At 50.6% G+C, this 20285-nt stretch overlaps 1 protein-coding gene and 1 non-coding gene across 2 annotated transcripts in view; one reads left to right on the plus strand and one right to left on the minus strand.

Annotated features, from left to right (window-relative positions):
• Window positions 1-20285, minus strand: part of NAV2 (neuron navigator 2) — a 724598-nt gene that overhangs the window by 500458 nt on the left and 203855 nt on the right. The gene's annotated exons all lie outside the window — the stretch shown is intronic.
• Window positions 3554-3688, plus strand: LOC129505182 (small nucleolar RNA SNORA1). Its single transcript, XR_008663488.1, has one exon. It is a non-coding gene; the product is annotated as a small nucleolar RNA SNORA1 (small nucleolar RNA).

Here is a 20285-nt window from a genome sequence, read left to right on the forward strand (position 1 = left end):
CCCTGGGAAGGGCAAGCTTGGGAGAAATCCCCTTCCTTATAAACAGGACCCCGAGGTGGAAACTGGCCAGCTGTCCATTAAACCTGCAGTTCAGGAGAGAGGTAGGGTGCAGATGAAAAGAAAAATCTTAGCAGGTTTACTGGAATTTCCAGACAGAGAGAAGCCTGTTCTAATGCTCATACCTCAATGTTTCAGCCTGATCCGTGGGGCTCATGGGCAGGTATCATGGCCTCCACTCACTGCTGGCTTCAACTTGCATCTTCTTATCCTTATCTCCAGCAGCCCCACCACTTCCACCAAAGTACCAGGAGTGTATGTGCCTTCGGTGTGGCTCCACCTGCGTAAAGCTCCCCATGATTATTTGCTAGACATCTGCTGTGTGCTGGGCATCGTGCTAACCTCTCAGTGCCTCAACTGCCTCTTCTAGTAAATTGAAATAACCTTAGTAACCTCTTCATGAGAATGTTATGAGGTCTACCTGAGCAGATTGTGCAAACCACATCTGTAGCAGAGGACTCCTATCGAGTACATATAAGGACTCCCAAAATTCTGCACTAAAAGAACCAAACAATTCAATTAGAATGTGAGCAAATGACATCAAAGACAAAGCGGATTTTACCAAAGAGGAAGTATAGTGGAAAATAAGCACACAAAAAGGTATGCAACATCACTAGCTATTGGGGAAATGCAAAATAAGACCATGGCGAGATGCTACTAGTAGAACCAGCTGAAATTAAAAAAAAAATAGTGATAACACCAAATGCTGGTGAAGATGTGAGGAAACTCAATCACTCACACAATGCTAGTGGAAATGTAAAATGGCACAGCCACTCTGGGAACCAGTTGACTGTTTCTCAAAAACTAAACATACACTCACCAAAAAACCCAAGAACTGTACTCCCAGACATTTATCCTTGAGAAATGAAGACTTATGTTCAAGTAACACCTAGATATGAATGTTTATTGCAGCTTTATTTGTAATAGCCCCACACTGAAACAACCCAGATGTCTTTCAGTGGTTGAACTGTGGTACGTCCATATACCACGGAATATTACTCAGCGACAACCCAAGAATGAACCATTGATCTACACACAACAACTTGGCTAGATGGTGCTGAGTGGGAAAAGTCCAATCTTACAAGGTCACATAGGGCGTCATTCCATTCAGATAACACTGTGGAAATGAGAAAAGTCTAGGATGGAGAATCTACTAATGGTTGCCAGGCGTTAAGGATGGTAGAGGGGAGATGGCTGAGTATTTCTATCAAGGGGTAGCCTACGGGAGGTCTTTATCAAAATAAAATAGATCTGCATCTTGATCGTGGTGGTGGTGACACGAGTCTACACAAGGGAGGAAACCACACATAACTACACGCACACGTCATCATCACGATGTCAGTCTCCTAGTTTTGATACTGAGCTACAAAGATAAGATGTAACCATCGCAGAAAACTGCTGAAGGGATGAGGGATGTCTCTGCATGATTTTGCCATGTCTTGCAAATCTATGGTTTTTTTTAAATGTTTTTTTAAAAAAAGATTTTATTTATTTAAAGGGAAAGAGAGAGAGTGAGAAAGAGCACAAGCAGGGGCAGGGGAGTGGCAGAGGGAGAAACAGACTCACTGCCAAGCAGAGAGCCTGACGAGGGGCTCAATCTCAGGACCCCCAGATTGTGCCCAACCAACTGAGCCACCCGAGTGCCCTGCAAATCTATGTTTTAAGTGAGTAGTAAAGAGTTTAGATCAGTGCCTAAGTGAGTACTTAATCAATATTAGCTTTCTCGGGCAGCCCCAGTGGCTCAGTGGTTTAGCGCCGCCTTCAGCCCAGGATGTGATCCTGGAGACCCAGGATCGAGTCCCATGTCAGGATCCCTGCATGGAGCCTGCTTCTCCCTCGGCCTGTGTCTCTGCCTCTCTCTCTCTCTCTCTCTCTGTGTGTGTGTGTGTATCATGAATAAATAAATAAAATCTTTAAAAAAATTAGCTTTCTCAATATTATTATTATATCATTTCCATTGTTACTGCATACAAGGCATGTCATTTAACGTTCACAATAAGCTTATGAGGAAGATTGCTTTTACTCCCATTTTATGGGCCTGCATACTAAGACTTGGGCACATTTAGAAAACTTGTTCAAGTTCACATACCCAGAAAGACCCAGAAATTAAAGCTGAAATCCATAGACTTCCTATATACATATGGGTCCAAAGGCCAGTAAGATAAAAATCTTTGCTCTAGTCAAGCTTACAACACAGGGACTGAAGTAAGAGATAAAACTCAAACCCAAGCAGAATGTCATACAGTCTGTGTGAGTTCTGTGGGAGGATAGAAGATGGAGGAGAGAAAAAAAAATCCAAAAAGAGATCTAGGAAGGCTACCTGGAGGAGGCGGCATATGGGATTGTTTTGAAAAATGAGTGGGAGCTCAGTAGGTGTGGAAGGGAGCGGTGGTGCAGGAACAGTCACGTCAAGCAGAAAGAACCCGATCGTTAAGGCGTGGGAGTGCTTGGAGAAGAGCAACAAGCCCAAGGTAGCTAAGGCAGCTGGCATGTGACCAGCATCAGATGCAGATTAAGGAAACGCAGGGAGGAGTCAACGAAAATGGGCTCTGAATGATAGGCTGGGCACTGGGCTTGTTCTCCCAGCTTTGGTTTGCTGTAAGCTCCAAAGTCTGCTGTGGACGTTGAAGAGGCATTTATTTTATTTTATTATTTTTAAAGATTTTATTTATCTATTCATGAGAGACACAGAGAGAGAGAGAGAGAGAGAGGCAGAGACACAGGCAGAGGGAGAAGCAGGCTCCATGCAGGGAGCCCCATGTGGGACTCGATCCCAGGTCTCCAGGATCACGCCCTGGGCTGAAGGCAGGTGCTCAACCACTGAGCCATCCAGGCGTCCCAAGAAAGAAGCGTTTAATGTGCAATTAAAACAATGTACACAACACGGGGCCAGGCTTCTGGTTGTGTTGAAACAGTCAGGCCGAGCTACACAAGGGGTTCTGGGCTCTCAGGAAGCAAGGAAGTCCTTGAGATCTATTTAAGGACCTCAAGATAAAGTTTTCCCAGGTCCCTCCGAGGCCCGGCCCCAGTAGATCCTGATGACAACCTCTGCCTCTTGTGTGTCCTGGGGCCCCACGACAGTTACCCTGGGCTTGGGAATTTCATTTCTTAACCGTAAGTAAGGAACCCTATCCCACTTGGACTCATTTATCTTTCTTCTCTGGCAATAACTTCTGTGTGGTCAGGATCCGAGACCGTCTGTGTCGTCGTTGAGCCCCGCTTGGAGTTGACTGCCTAGTGGTGTCCGGATTCAATTCCATTCAACTGATCCAGCGTTGATTTATCAGGCACCTGCTAAATGCAGAGCCTGCACTAGGGATTGGCAGTCAAAGAACAAAACGCAGTCCCTTAGCGGAGAAGAGACAACCGTGGTGCACCACGCACTGGGCCACGTCAGTGCCAGCGGTCTAGAGGCAAAGGGACGGGAATCTATCCAAACTGTGACCAGGGAAGACAGTCACATCTGCATAACTTATCTTTTAAAATGTGGAGGTGAAGCCTCATTTTCCACGAGAATGGGCACCGCTGGTTGCATGTCCTGGAATTCCTAATGTGGCTAAACTGAGACCATAGACCATGTTTCCAGCTCAGGAAACATATTGCAAGGGTAATGATGAGACCTGTAATTTTTTTTTTTTGCTCAGGTCGTGAGTGAAAATTGGAAGTAATGTGACCTCCATATTAGAAACGTGTGAAGGAACGATGCATTTTAGATCATTAGCCAAAATAGCGACACTTCCTGCAATCTGACTTCAGAGCTCTAAGGTGAGTCATTTGAAGAAACTGGAGTTCAAAGACTCTAGGTGGGAAACTGATGAAGTTGTCGTCACTATGTCCACATTCAAGTGGAGAGAAAAGAAGCTCAGCTAAGAGAACCTGACAATGTCGGGGGAAGCACGAGCACTTTCGGAAAGGCCTACCTTGAAGACAAGTCGACTCAGCCTTTGCAGGAGCTAAGGTGACTTTGATGGGTAATGGAATGAATCATAACATGTACAAATAAGAATAATTTTTAAATAAAAATGTATTGAGTTAAAAAATAACTCAATGGAGTGGAGCTGGTACCTGGTTGTCTGTGGGTGTTTGCAGGCAGGATTGTTGTCCGAATGTCCACTTTGCTCTGCCTTTACTGGACTATTTCTGGGGCCCGGCTCAGCTGATGCTTTTGGAAAATAATTTTGAACTGAATGGATAGCTTTTCCCGATGCACACTCAAGCTACAGAAGGAAGAATTAAATTAAAAAGGAGCAGCTGAGAGGGACCTCAAAGATCCCCCGGGAAAACTGCTTTCGACCTTGGTTTTCTGGAGCCTCAGGGTTCCAGGTGGGCTGGGAGCTCTGGGAGCTCTGGGCAAGGGGATGCTGAGGGCCTAGGCTCAGGGTCTCCTGCCTCAACCCAAACAGCTCGGTGTAACCTTTCTTGCACATTGACGTTCCAAATAGGTTGAAAGAAAGGTTCCGTGGTTTAAGGTTCAAACCCCACTAAGTTACCTGCACAACCACCACCACCATCATTACCATCACCACCATCTCTGCCAATAGCGGATTTGGGGCATGTCACGTGTGCCAGATGCCATTAAAAGAGCTTTGCATGCCTTATCTATAACCCTCACAGCAACTCTAAACGGTAGGTACCATTATTACCGCATTCTACATAGGAGAAGACTTAGCCTGGAGGGTATGGGATTTGGCCAAAGGACACAAATCATAAGCAATGGAGCCCAGCTCTGAACCCATGCAACTGGCTCCTGCACCCCCACGGTTTCCTCTACCCGGTATGAGGAACGTGGGGTCCAGACAGAGGCAGGGACTTGTCCCAAACCCCACAGTGTGCTCAGCAGGGGCAGAGCCATTCCCACTCAGAGCTTCTTCCCCCTGACATGCTCCTTCTCTGTCTCCCTTTTCATCCTCAGGGCACCTTCTAGAACTAACTCACAAGTGGCTTTAAATAGACCATCTCCTGGTTGCCATGCATCTGTGCTCCCATTCTGGGAGCGGCTGACGGAGTGGAGCTGCGATGGCTGGTCTGCTTCAGGGAACAGGGCTGGGGCTGTCTCCCTCTTGGCCTGTAGCTTCATTTCTCACCCTCTGCTCTAAATGAAGTAGGCTTCGGGCATGGCCTTCCAGGCACTTCACAAGCTGCTTTGTCCATCCTCACCTCTGCTTGCTCTTCTACACACACTGTAGCCATTGCAGTTAAGTCTATACCCTGCCCCTTTGCTGGTGCTGTTCCCTCTGCTGAGAATACCCTCCCTGACTTGTTGGCCCGGCGTACTCCTTCTCAGATGTCCCCTCTCTAGGGTCCTGACCTCCCGCCAAGGCAGAAACAATCACAACCCCCCAATGCCCTCCCTGTAACAGCACACGTCACCTGGTATTCTAACCATGGACTGCTCCACGTCCTTGATTCAAAGACATGCAGGTGATCTCATTTTTACTTTACTAAAATCAGGATGGCTCTGACAGTCCATGCTTCTCATTAATTTGGGGGTGTTTATTGCCTCCTGAACACCATGGCTGAATCGATCATGTATTTTAGAATCAGTGCCATCTTAGGATCTGGGGAACACAGGGCTTCTCTTTCTCCCTCCAGACTGAGCTCACCTGGGTTGGGGTCATAACCCTTGTGTTTCTGGATCCCCCCCAGCAGGCAGCACAGGGAGGGACAGAGGAGGGACCCGTTGGTGGTGAGTTGTGGTGACTTTGTGTCTAGGTCACCATGGGATGCCTGCAGGGCTTTAAACTCCAGCCATTTGCCCATTGCCCATTGAGTTCACGCAACTCCCTTGTGGTACATGCCCTAGCGAGAAAGACAGGCAAGAACAGCAGACTTCATTTCCCCCTTGTGTTAGCTTGCTAGGGCTGCCATAACAAAGTACCACAGACTTGGTGGCTTCAACAACAGAAGCTTCTTTTCTCACAATTCTGGAGGCTGGAAATCTAAGACTGAGGTGTCAACAGAGTTAGTTTCTTCTGAGGCGTCTTTCCTTGGCTTGTAGATGGCCGTCTACTCCTTGCATCTTCACGTGGTCTTCCCTCTGTTCCTTTATCTGCGTCCTAATCTCCTCTTCTCGTAAGGACACTAGTCATATTAGACGAGGCTCCACTCCAATGACCTCATTTTAACTTAATTACCTCTTCAAAGACCCTATCTCAGCACACAGTCATGTTCTAAGGTACTGGACGCTAGGACTTCAACATATGAATTTTGAGGGATACAGTTTGGACTGTAACAGCCCCCCTAAGGTTGATCAAGCTCAGTAGGAAGCCTGTCAGCCGCAAAATCCAAACTATGCCTCACCCTGTGCTCTGCCTCCACTTTTCTCTCTCAGAAGTAGCCACCATAGACCAGTCCCTCACCCTTGGCTCCCCTAAATTTCCAAGAGGACTTTCCAGCATACCTTCTTCTGATCTCTGTTATCATCTATTTAGTTCCTGGCTCTAATTACCTCCTCATCCAGGCTTTCAGATGGAAATCTCTAAAGGCAGCTGCCCACCATTTCTGCTCTTGAGCCTCACCCCTATATATAAATTATGGAGATCTTAGGCTTGATAGGACTTCTCAAAAATTTAGCTTTCCATTGGCCTTCCCCTTGCCTGTAGTACACATCACTAGTCAATCCCAGCATATTTTCCTGCAGAATCTAATGTCAGGCAGCCACTGCCAAGTGCGTTAGCTTGTGAGTTGGGTCATATCTGCAGTTATAGGTCTAGATGTCCTTGAAGGGATCTTCTAATCAGAAATCCTGTGGATCCTTGGGTAGACCATCCATACACTAGATCTTGTAGGATAGTCCCAAATGTATAAGATTTTTACTATCCTCAGTAAAAGCACCTTATAGAGTATTGAATAAGTAACTGTAAGTGTCTGGGTTCTTTGGGGGGCAATATTTGGCCAACCCTTATGCTCCAGGCCCAATAGGTACACCCTCAATGGATCCAGTTGATCAGGAATCTGACCTTTCTATTAGATGGCCCAAGCTAGGTAACAAAGGAATAGAATTGGTAGGACATTCATCTACTCACTTATTCCTTTCACAGACATTTACTGAGCATCTACGACCTGCTTGGCACTGCTCTAAGGGATGGGGATTCACAAAGATAGTTATGGTCTTCCCTGTTGGCCAGGTGCTAGACCCAATGGCATCCTATCTATATTTGATCTTTTATGGCCTCAATTTTGATACATTTCCTTTCTATAGCAAACATTGCTCAGTGTCCACTAAAATTCATGTACTCTGTTCCATTGCACATATTTGTCCATGTGAAGGGGTTTCCCAGCAAGCAACATCAGGCTCCGGCCCCCTTGGCATCTAGGTGTAGCCACGTCCTTCACTGATGGAATCTAAGATGTGATAAGAGTCACTTTTCGGCTGAGGTTTATATGAAGGGGGTGATCCTGTCCCGAGTTCATTTTCACCTTCCATTGGCTAGATACAGATTACTTCAAGGCTCTAGAGAGGATGGTGAGGCCATAAGGTAAAAGGTAAAATGAGCCAGGATTCCTAAATCACTGGGTGGATGAAAGCCACCCACTGTGACCAGATATATCAGTCTTGGACTATGATGTGAACAAGAAATCAATTTCTATTGCATTTGAGCCTTTATATATTTTGGAATCTTTTTGTTATAGAAACTTATGTTACCCTAACCAACACAACTGTTAAGTGAAGTCAGTCTCACTGCTACACCAACTGAGACATATTTTTATAGCTCCACTGACTACCTTCAAAAGAGCTCTTGGATGCGGGCACCCAAGGAAACGTCCCTCAGCCAGGAATCAGCTTTTGACGCAGACTATGAGTGTTTTCTATGCAAGGGGCTTAAGCAGCTTGAGAAAAACAAGCTTTCAAAATTTAAGAGTGAACTGTAAAGCTTCCCTGAGAAATTCCCAAGCACCATATTCCTTTGCCTGGGAAATCAGTCTGGAGCCAGGACAATTTTTTAAGCAGCCAGAAACCCGTTTCTGGGTCTCCGGACCCACTGGCTGTGGCTCACTGAGGGAGCAGGCAAAGGAAGGACCACCTGGCAGAGAGGAAGGAGCGAGTAATGGAAGCCCAGCCCCGCCACTGAATCAACAGCATGAGTCAGAGTGCTACAGAAATAAAGAAATCCCATTCATAAATTTTCTCTCACCCCAGCTTAAGAGTTTCGAAGTCATAAAGTCTACATAAAGCCAGAAGACCTACAATTGTCCAATTAGAGGTTTTATCCAGGAAAAGACACATTTTCAAAGTCACTATTTGGTCCCCATGCCAGGAGTGTAGTGGGCTGGTTTGGCGTGCGGTGCCTCTGGGTTTTATAGAACTTTCCACTTCAGTGAGACAACACAGAGGACTTCTCAGAGAGCCTCTCACCCCCTAGGTGTCGTCCACCAGGGGCCTAGAGACACCCACAGCCACCATTCCTGGGAGAACTGGGGAAAAGCTGGACCCGACTTGAAGCAGCTCATCTGGGAGCAGAAGAACAAGTGAGAGCCGACTGTTAGCTATTCTGGAGTGCCAGGTCCTGAATACACGGCACACATTACCGCATCTAATCTTTATTACTACCCTGCAAGGAAGCGTCTGTTTTCCCCTCCACCTTTCAGGTAAAGAAAGTGAAGCTCGGAAAGGTCAACCGACATGCTGAAGGTCATGTGGCTCAGTGAGTAACAAGGCCAAGATCTGAACTACTGCTTCTAAAGCACTTCAACCCCGACGTCCTGTTGCCACTCCCGATCCCAGGACCCTTACTCTCTCTGTCCCCATGCAAGCTGCGCAGGAAGGACATTCAGATAGAGGCCAGGGTACAGCATGTCATTACCAGTGGGAGCTCCACTGAAAAGTATGACCAATGAGAGGAGCCAGGACTGGAGAGGGAGAGCTCCCAATATTTGTCGGGCACTGTCCTGGCATTTTACTTAGATTAAATGCTAAACCCTCGTCACGGTCCTACAAAAGCAATATTATTATACCCATGTCAAACTAATGCTCAGAAAAGTGAAGCGCTTTCCTGGAGCCACATGGCTAGGGCATGGTACAGGGCCCTTGCTCAGGGCCGTTATGCTGCACACTGAGTTTACCCACCTCTGCATCAAATGGCTTTTATTCTTGGGAGGGATTTCTTTCTTAGCAAATTCCAACTCTACCTATGCACATTTCATTGAGAAGACCCCCGAAGGTCCAAGATATTGAGGCACATTCATTTTTAACTTTAGGCCACTTCCCGGCTGAGTAATCTTGAAAGTGTCCCTAAACCTTTCGTGGGATTCACCAGCTAGACCAAAGGTTGGTAACTTTTTCCTTTAAAGAGCCAAAGAGTCAATATTTTAGGTTTTAGGGTCCAGCCAACCTCTGCGTGGCCACTGCTTAGCTCTGCCACTGAATTGTGAGCCACAAACCCTACAGAAATAGATGCATAGTTGGCTGGGCCAACTCTGGCCATGATCTACATGGCCAAAGGATCCCACAAGTAAGCACTAAATTCCCACTGTGTAAGTGCTCCAGAGAAGAGGGAGCACTGTGCTCTGAGAGTTTCTTCTCCAGGAACCCATCTCAGGGTGGGATGAGGTTGGATGAGGGCACTCTGTGAGTGCGCCCAGGGCTAAGACAGGGGTCCAGGGGTCCTGCTCTTCCCTTGGGACTCCCCTGGCGCCTGTGGCCTACCTGGCCATCGGGGAGTCTCCTCTGGAAGCTGAGGCCCGGCCTGCAAGTCCCTGCCAGAGGCACGGAGGGGAGGGGGCGGCGGGCTCCCCGGAGAGCAGCCAGGGGTCTCTGCAAAGGCTGGCATAGCCTGGACCCGGGGGCCAACCGCTGCCTCATTTCCCTCCGGCGGGCCCGGCCCTCCCGGAACCTTCTGGAGAGCTGTCACAGCAGCTGCAGCAGTGCACGCCCTGGTGCTAATTTAAGAAAAGCCGGGCCTGGAAAGCCGGGCCTGGAAAGCCGGGCGCAGGGCGCAGGGCACAGGAGCGGAGGATGGAGGAGGAGGCCAGGCTGGCTGCCCAGGCTCGCGGCCCTTCGCCCCTCCCGCAGCCGCAGCCGCAGGAGCAAGTGCTGGCGAGGTCTCCAAGAGGGGTGGTCGGTGGGGGCCGCCGCCGGATTTAATGGCGAGAATCCGAGTCATTTGTCTCATTGTAAAAAAGATGTGTGTTTGGACGCAAAGACGCTCTGGATCCTTTCTTTCCCCCTCCAGGCATGAGAAGTCGCACAGAACAAAGCGCTGCTGGCCCGAGGCTATTTCGGGCGCCTGTCGCTGGTCGCCTGCTCCGAGGCCCTCGCACACGCCACCGTCTCGGAGGACGGTTTTTGACCAGCTGCAACGGGGCCTGAACGAGCAGCTTGCCGCCCCCTGCCCCCCTGCCCCCCCGCCCCCTGCCCGGGCCGCGCCCCAGGTGCCCACCGCCGGCCTCCTGCCCGCGCCCAGCCTGCAGGCGCCGAGCTGCGCCGCCCAGCCCGTGCCAGGGAGCTGGTGACCCAAGGAAATAGCTTGATAAGGCCGTAAAAATAGCCCGCAGCGCTGGAAAACCTTTTGTGGAGAGGTCTGCTGACAAGAGGGGAAACGGAGCTGCGAAAAAGATAGGCGGGAAGGACGCGGGCAGGACGCGGGCAGGACGCGGAGCCCACGGCGCCGGCCGGGCACCCGGGAGCAGCAGGGACCGAGCCCCGCGACCGCACGGCCGCTGGCAGCCCGACAGCGCTGGCCCTCGGTGGCCCCCGGCCTGTGCCGTGTCACCCGGCCTCCGGGCCATTCTGCTCACGGAGGACGGCCGACAGAGGCCGCGGGTCCCAAGTGCAGCCCCAAGGGGACGCAGGTAGAGAACGGGGGCCGGGCTAACCCCCACTGACCCACGCGGGGACCGTGGGCCTCAGTCCCCTGCTGTGATAAACACAGTGTTCGACCCGGGTCACGGGGCTGTGCTGCCCTTACCTGCGTTCTAAGTACCAGGGCTGCAGCCCTGGGATCATTTAGACTCTCACAAACGTGGACTGGGGACATCCTGTGTGCTGGGCACCGTGCTGCGAGCCGGGGACACTTCGATGCGGAAGATAAAGCCCTGCTGTGAGGTATTTCAGTTCCTCAGGGGACACAGCAGAGAACAGAGAGCCCTCCTTTGGAATATAGAACCAGCACTGCTTGCCCTGAAACAGCTGAAATGAAGAGCCCCAGAACACCGTTTCGGGGCCACAGAGACTTTCCTTCCCACTCCACGTATGCATTATGTCCTGGATAAAGAATAACAGAAAGGCTCGGTTTGCCCTTTTGAAACAGCAGGTGAACAGATACATGTCATTGGGCACAAAAAGGGCCATAAGAGAGTTAAGTTTAAGAAAGCACCGTGAACACTGGGAGCAGCAGGGAAGGCCTCACGGAGGAGGTGACATGGGCCAACTCTTGAAGGACGTGCAGGAGCTGGCCAGGCAGAAAGGAGAGGACGGCATTCCCATGAGAAGGAACAGACAGCGTAGTGTTTCTGAGAACAGTGTCTGTAGCTGGAGATGGCTGGTGTGCGCGATACAAGGACTGGCGATACTCAAAACATTCTCAAATTGCCATGGCAAAGGACCAACCAGGCAACAGGTGCTGGCCACAGCGCTGGAGAACATGGTCCTAGAGCCCGTCCGTGTGCGCGGACCTGCCCCACTGGCTGCTGGACTGCTGAGAGGTCTAGGGAGCTGTGGCAGGGGCTGGGTGGTTGGAGGCTATTGAGCAGGAAGGCAGGTAGAGGGCTCAGGACAGAAGATACCACCAACTGGTTGGGATGTGTTATACCGATGTGTGCCAGCTTAATGTCTGCCCCCAAATGGAGGAAGAAGTAGAGGGAGAGGAACCCTAAGGATGGGTACAGGGTCTCCTGAACCCACTGGGAGATAATGGGGCAGAGATTTGGGACCCCCCACTAGACTTTTGCCAAAACAAAATATACACCTTGATATAGAACCTGTTTATAGGTGGATCTCCCATTCCAGATTTCACCTAGAGGAAGCATTTTGATGTTAAAAAGTTGACTCATGCAACATAGATTCTGTTCTTTGTTGAGCATATTGGACATCTGAATGGCCTCCCGCAGCCTTTGCCACTTGCCATGGAAGGGTGTATCTCAAAAGGCTCTAAAGTCATTCTTTCTTCTTCATTCCCACGACAACCGCCCCAGTTCAGGCCTCGTCAGCTCTTCTCTGGACCAGCACAATTATCTCCTCGCGGTGAGCCTTCCTCTTCCCTGTCCTGCCTCCTTCAATCCATGCTCCAAGCAATGGCCAAAGTGATCTTCCAAAAATGTGCATCTGATTGCACGCTGCCCCCCAAGAGTTCCCCTGGCTTTCAGAAGAAAATACAACTTCCTTAGTCCGACATCCAAGGTTCTTCATGGCCAAGTGTCACTTTAAAGTGTATCCCATGTCAACCATCCCTGCTGGGTAGAGGCGGGATGGACTCATCAAGGCAAGACTTGCGTCTGGGTCAGTTACAGCACGTGGACTCTGTCCATCCAAGAGGGGCTGGGGTTGTTATGGGCTGGATTATGTCCCCCCAGAAACTCATTAACCTAAATCCTGTCCTTCTAAGAAGAGGAAATGAGGACACACAGGGAGACATCAGGGGGCATGATGTGAAGAGGCAGGGAGAGGTCAGCCATCTACGCGCCAAGGAGAGGGGACTCGGGGGAAACCAAGTGTGCCAGCACCTTCATCTTAGACTTCCAGCCTCCAGAATGGAGACAACACAAATTTTTATTGGCTCCATCTCTGGTGTATTGTTATGGCAGCCCTTGAAAATTAATACAAGTGACAATAAAAGCCTAAAGTAAGAGTAGCGAGCTTGTCACCTTGTTAGACTGCCTTAGCCCGATGCCATTAAGAATTTTGGGTTTAGAATTCCTATGGTCTGATTCCACGCCCAGCCAGCAGCCTTCTGATTATATTTAGCTTCCCACACTGCTGTTCTATGCGGCGTGAATTCACTGATGAAGCCAAGCTCCAAAGGGAGCTTTCCAGACCCTGCAATGGTTACATTTCTCCCTGTGTGACAGACACAGAGATGCATGGCTCAAATCCTCCTGCAAAAAAGGACCTGATGGCCAGCGGCAGGGAGTGTGGTATGATTTCGGGCGTGTTTTCCTCTGGGCAGCCCTGACCAGTCCCTGAGCAAGGCGAAACCGGGGCCTAGCTACTGTTGTCCAATGTGGGACCCCTGTGGTGGCAAACTCTGCTGGGGCACTTGCTTTGTCCCGGGCTGTCAGAGGCTTTGTCCCATCTGCAGCACAATCCAGGCTCCCCCTGCACAAGCATGCTTTCTGTCCTTTCCTTTTCAACGTGTCCCACCCTGGGACACCATTTACACCTCCTATCCCATTTCAATCTGCAGAATCCAGCATGCAACACCCTGCAGATCAATGTCTGCAGTATCGACTGGTTTGTGGGAGGTGGTTGGTATGAATCACTTCTGAGCCCTACGAGCTGAGGGTCAGGCCAAGGCTGCCGTAATCGTGACAAGAGATCTATTTTGGGAGGCTTGTGGCCGGCAGCCAATAATGGGTATCTCCTGGGGACTCCACAACCTCAGATCCTATTTCTTTCTTTCAACTGCTGTGACTGGCACAGCTCTTAGCTAGCTGGTCTTCTGCGGCCCTTCCCCTCCTCTGAACATTGAGGTCTCACAGCAACCGGAGAAGCATCCGGAATATAAGGATAAGCCCACTCCCTGTGAGTCTTCCAGGGGCTGGTCTAGGGTTTGGTCCATCAGAGGGCGTGATAAAGAAATGATGGTGGCACCCAGTGGATGGCCACTCAGTCATCCCTGCTTGGCCATCTCTAAGGGCAACACGGGTGTTCTCTCTGAGGCTTCTGATAAGGCCACAGAGACTGTGATAGGGAGAAAGAACATACACCCTGAAAGCAGGACAGACTAGGAGTTCAGTCCCAGGCCCAGTCCATCCTAGCTCCATGCTCTTGGTCACAGGGCTTACTGGTCTTGCCTCATTGATTTTATTTTTTCTTTTTTTAATCTGTAAAATGGAAATAAGAACAATAATCCTCTGATGGGTCACCATCAGGATAAGTGAGAGAGCGTCTGTTTTATCACATGGGTTTTGGTCTTGCCTTGTCAGTATGATGAGTGTTAGTTACAGCCGGGCACATAGTAGCTGTGCAATCTGAGCCAGTTCTTTCCCTCTTTCTTTCTTTGAGATTTCCAGGCACTAGAGTGTGCAAATCTTTACAAGCTAAATATAAAAGTCCATCATATTCATGTATTTGCATAAATTAAGGAGCAGGAATTATGTATTGTAGCAACTTCTAAATAAAATCCCAAAATAACTATCTCAATACACCAATACATTAACAATGGTTATTTCGAGATAGTGAAATTATGGGCAATTTGTCTTTTCTCCCCAAATTTTCTACAATTAGTATGCATTATTTTGAAATAAGGGGGGGGGGGAAAGCAATAACCGCGAGTAAGAATAAAGCTGTCCCACAATCCCCTGTGGTGGGAAATCTGTTCGCTGGCCTTGGATTCTGCTGACAGTCTCTGTGACTCCAAGGACCTGGTGAGTCATCAAGAGTTTGAAGTAGCTTGGAAATAGAAGATTTTGCAGCGGAATGTGGCAAGGCTGCCCAGGCTTTGGGCAAGTGGACCCAATACTTTCCCATATTACTCTGTGGAGCAGGAGCAGACAGGAGTGTGCTAACTTGGAGGTGTACAGAGGAGGGGAGCCCACTGGGGTCCCAATGTAGGCCCACGGGTGCTAGTCATCACTTGCTCTGAGAAGCCTTCCCGGGCACCCCTTATGAGAGCATGCACCCTGATGTGCTCAGGCCTCTGTGTTACAATGGTCTCCTAGTGGCCTGTCCCTGGTACTAGGCTTGGAACAGCTGAAGAACAAGGGGCATGCTCTGCCCCCGGCTGTTTCCCCTCTGCCTCTCGTGGCGCCTGGTATAGAGTAAACCCTCAGTAAGCATTTGCAGAACAAATGACTGAATGACCCGTGAGCCTGTGCATGGCCCAGGACCAGCAGAGATGCACACCTAGAGACCCCGCCCTGGAGGCGCTTCACACTGTAAGTGGAACTCAGTCTCCCCCACTCGACTGACACTATGGCCAATGCCCCACTCGATTGATACTATGGCCAATGTCTTAGGGGCATATGAGAAACTAGGAGAATTTGAGCAGAGCCCAGAAAAATGAGTAGACCCTCCCCTGTGAGGACAGAAGGCAAAGTAGGCAAAGGCACCGAGCCAGGGAGGAGGGTGCACACAGAGAGGAAGGATCAGGGGCAAGGTGGGGGCCAAGCACACAGTGCCTCGGATGGGAGGCCGGCCTTCCAGCTGCAGCAGGGAGGCCGACTGGCTTAGCAGGGGGAGGTTATGGGGTCTGACTTGCTTCTCCCTGGACTGGCAGGACCAGGCATCGCCCACCTGTACTAGATGATGCCAGGCTCGGCCAGCATTCTTTCACCTGCCCATTACGAAGGCTCGGAAACAGGACCAGTTTGGAATCCAGTCTTGAACAAACAATCCCTCTAATTTAAACCAGCATCTGTGAGAAGGGCGGGCCTTGGCACAGGCCCCGAGAAACGTGAACATGATTAACCTCTGCCAGTTGCAGCAAATTAGCTGCAGAAAGGACATCCTGGGAGCAGGATCTTAAGTGTGGCCAACACTTAAAGATGAAGCCTGCCTGCCTTGCCTGAGCTGGAGGAGCAGGGCTGCGGCTTTGTTTTGGGCCCACCGTTCCCACTCAAAAAGCACATCCCTCCCCAGGGCCTTTGTGTGTGCTGCTCCTGCAGCCTGAAACCCCTCCTCCCAATGTTGAGCATGGTTGGCTTATCTGATCTTTCAGGTCTTGGTTCAAATATTGCTCCCTTAGTGATCCCTTTCCTGGTTCCCCACTTAAAGGAGCTTTACTACCCCCTCTTTGTCAGCTGCTAGTATATGCTTCTATTTTCTACTTTCATAATGCTTATTTTTATTTTCTTGTACATTTATTTACTTTTTCCCCCCTTATCAGATCCCAAGTAGACTTAAGTTCCACGATAGCAGGGATCTTCTCTTGCTCACAGGACCTAGAACAGTGCCTGACATTTAGTAGGTACTCAGTAAAAAAAAATGACTTGAGAAGAAGGAAGAAAGGCGGGGGGGAGAAAGGGGGGGAGAGAAAAGAAGGAAGAAGGAGGGGGCTTCTAACACAATAGTCCTAAAATGCCCATCCCAGCTCCTAGCCACACTGCCCTGAGGAGATGGCCCATCAACCACGAGCCCACAGAACACCTCCAGCAGGGCCAGGGGTGTCACATCTGCAGGGGAAATATAGGTCTGGAACTTGGTGCTGAAGGACAGGAAGGGGAAGACGAAGGGGATTGACTTTTATTTAGCACCTACTGTGTGGCGGGCCTGTTCTGCTGAACAAAACCTTTCATTTTACGTTTTACGGGTAAGGAGGCGGCAGCTTGCAACAAATAAGCACAAAATAGCTACCATTTATTTTGCACAGGTAAGCCTGCTACCTGTATGGTCTCATGGATCATACCCACAAGCTTGGGAGGTACACACGGACTCCCGCTGAGACCGTTTGAGTTGGGGGTGGGGAGATGCAGGGTTAGTCAGTCAACGTAGTCAATTTTACACAACTAGTCAGTGGCAGAGCCAAGATCAGAACCCAGATCTTTCTAACTCTTGTCTAATATCTTCCTTTGGCAGAAAACACCCTTCATGCTCTCGTGCTGCCTGTCCTGGCCTGGCCTGGCCATGGTTCTCAGCAGACTTTTCAGACAATCCCCAGTGCATCCACCGGCTGCTCCTGGAGCTGATAATTAGCCTGCCACCTCCGACTGCTGAAAGCTGCTTGGGCCACCTGACTCCGCGCACATGCCAAAAGCGCCTACGCATACAGACAGGTGAGGAGGGATGGGCCTTCTGGCCCAGCAAAGCAGCCAGCTCAGAAACCACCCAGGGAGGCCTCCCCCACAAGCTGGGGTGCAGGGAAGGGCCAAGGCATTGCTTTCTGCCCGGGATGGAAGGGCACAGTCCTTCGGCTGTGTTGCTCAGTGACAGATAAGTTTCTTAATCTCTCCAAGCCCCAACCTTCTGCTGCATAAGGCTAATGTGAAGATGGAATGAACTGACATATGTCAAGCACTGCCCAAGGCTGGCCCGGAGAGACAGCTCAGCAAAGATTGGTTTTCTCTATTAAGCATAGACCCACACCAGGTGAGTTCTAAATTCAGGACCTGCCAATAAATCCTCCTTCCCAGCTGTCCGCTCAAACACGTAACAAACATGCACGGAACCCATGCTCTGTGCCTGGCATGTTCTGGGCACTGGAGAAAAGGCAAAAAGCAAAGTGTAAAAAATCCCTGACTTCAAAGCCCTTACCATGTAGTTCAGGAGCTGAGGAAGGAGAGGGAACAATCAACAAGATAAAGAAATAGATAATGCGGTGTGTCAGATGATGTGCCGAAAAGGAAAAAGCACAGCTGAGAGGGTGGATAGGAAGCAGAGCGGAGGCAGCTGGAATTTCAGCGAGGGTACTCAGGGATGGCCCGCTGAGAAGGTGACTCCTGGGAAGAGAAGTAGAGGCAGTGATGAAGGCGGTCGGAGACTTCAGGGTGGGGGGGAAGTGGAGGTACTTTCCAGAGAGTGGAGGCAGCAGGTGCACACCTGAAGGAAAGGGGATTGTCTCCTGGGCTCAAGCGCCAAGGCATTGTCCTCACTGGGTTTCAAAGACCAGGCGTTGTCCAAACAAACAAACAAAAATCAATGAGAAAATTAGATTTTGCAAAATGCGATTTGTGGCCGGCTCTTCAAAAGGAATAATGTTGTCCCCTGTTGCTTCGGTGGTTTGCTGTTTCTGGGAGGGAAACTGTTCCTGGCAAGCCTCGGCATGTTCGCGCAGGTTTCCCCAGGTGGTTACACTAATTAAGATCATGGCGAGACTTTTAACGGAATCACTGTCATTTATTAAGCTCTTAGCACGTGCCAGGCACGGTGCTGGAAGCTTTGGTGTGCGCCATTACCACCTCCCCTTTATAGATGAGGAAACTGAGGCACAGAGAGACGAGCCCTTTAACCAGACACACAAGGATTGTTAGGCGTGAAGCATGGGGGTGGGTGTGTCAGGCCGAGGAACCACGGGGGCAAATGAGTACAGAGACTTACTCCCTCGCTTGCTCACTCACACCGCCGTCCACTCAGTGTTTGCTGAGCACCTCCTAGGGGTCCGGCCCTGCGTCTGTGGCTGGGGTTGCGGCTGTAAGGAAGGCCCTGCCCTCAGAGAGCTCACAGTCAGGGGGGATCAGAAAAGGAAATAAGAACTCACACTAAGTGTGATCAGAGGTAGGATGAGGAGGGGGGTTTGTGCAGGAGTGAGACGGGGGGGGGGGGCAGGTGGATCAGTGCTAGGAGACCCCTCAAAGTCGGGCCCTTTAAGCTGAGCATGACTGCAAGAAGGTTCCATGAAGACTTTTTTTTTTTTTTTCCCCGAGAGGATACCACGAAAAAGAGAATCCCAGGCTGCAGGAGCAGCCTGTGCAAGATCTAAAGACAAGGAAGAGTGTTTGTTGGAGGGACCGACAAACAGCATGGCCAGAGCAGAGAGGGCCACAGGGAGAAGCCCAAGGATGAGCCCTGGGACAAGGGCAGGCCCAGCTCACCAAGGGCCTTAGGATTACAGAGCAGTGGCAAGGCCATCCCCTTGGGGGGGGGGCAGAAAGCCAGAGCTCCCCAGTTGTGTGGCCTTGAGCAAGCCAGTCAACCTTCCGAGAGGTGCTGATGAGGCAGGAGAGAAGGGAACGGAGGGCGGCACCTTATAGTAGTAAGTGTGCAAGCCGACGCTGGAGGACCGTGTGCCTTGACCCCCAGCGTGGCTCTCGGGCAGCTGAGCCTTCTTCCCCCAGGATTCCCATGGGGGACCAACCTGATGCCTCCCCAGGGCTGGACCCGGTGGGGTCACCCGTCGCCCTTCCTTCCTTGGGCTGCAGGAAGTCCACAGTTAAAAGTGAAAAGAGCCAGTTGTGCCTGGCCACGCTGTGGCCAGCAAAGGCGAAATGCTCGGGAGGAAAGAAAAAAGCAGTATCTGTGAAGCTGTCAACTGGGAAATTCTGGACTGATGGAGACAGAAATATTTACTTTGCAGGGATAAATATTTCAGAAACAACCTTCCGTCGTCCAGTCTCTGGTCTGACGTAGCTTTCCCTCCCCGGGAGGGCGTTCCCGCTGCCTGCAGGAATGACAGCAACAGAAGCCTGGGACCCTTTCCATAGAACAAATGGAGATACCTCTGGGATACTTGGGAAATTCCATCGCACGGGCGGTAGTGAAAAATGCATGGATTGGAGTTAGACCTACCTCGGTTTGCTCCTGGAACCTTCCTGGGCTACTCAGGTGCCCACAGACTTATAACTGTGCCTCCATAGGCCTCAGTTTCCCTGCATCTGATATGTAGATGGAGCTTATACAAATGTCTTCAGGATGTGACTATAAGGATGGGGCGCCCAGAATAACGTCTGGAGTAAGTCCTCTTCCTCTGCTCTTCTTCCTCTCTGCCACATGAACTTCCTATGTGACCCCGGGCACTACCAAGGCTGGGCCATTTGCCACCAGTGGCCCAGGCTCCCGGTCTCTCCGGCACAGGGGTGGCTGTCACGATGAGAGGAAGAATCTTGTAACCGAGCCAGATGGTGTTCCCAGAACTCGAGTTTACAGATAGACTTGCCCCAGACCCCTGTGGATTCACAGAGGTCATTCATTACAGACCAGAGTCTGTTTTCCCGCCGGTAACACCTGCAAATGATAATGACCACCTTGGGGAGCCCTCGGAGGGGACGAGGGCACCGCCCCCGTGGACCAACATCAGGGCTCACCAGCGTGAACTGGAGCAAGCCCAGCAGCCCAGGAGGGGAAACCAAGGCCCCGAGCCCCTTCCCTCCAGCTGCCATCACGCATCAGGCCACAGCTGGCGTGGCCGGTGGATGGAGACCGCCGGGAGGAAAACTGAAAACGTCTGGTGGCTACCTCGCTGCCGCCCCTTCAAAAAACACATCTCGGGGGCAGCTCGCAAAGGCAAGCACGTCTGCACGTGGACGCAGTTTGGGCGGTGTGTTCAGGGCAGCGGGCGCCGGGCGGTCCTGCGCTGAGGGACTACTGTGAAACAAGAGGACTGTCAACCTATCACCGTAGTCACTCCCACTGGAGCCCACGCCAGAGAGCCACGAGAGGGGGGCGCAAGGAAATGGGCTTCTCGGGCCATAAAGTAGCC

The sequence above is a fragment of the Nyctereutes procyonoides genome, unplaced genomic scaffold (assembly GCF_905146905.1).
Source record: "Nyctereutes procyonoides isolate TBG_1078 unplaced genomic scaffold, NYPRO_anot_genome, whole genome shotgun sequence".
In the NCBI taxonomy this organism is placed as follows: domain Eukaryota; kingdom Metazoa; phylum Chordata; class Mammalia; order Carnivora; family Canidae; genus Nyctereutes; species Nyctereutes procyonoides.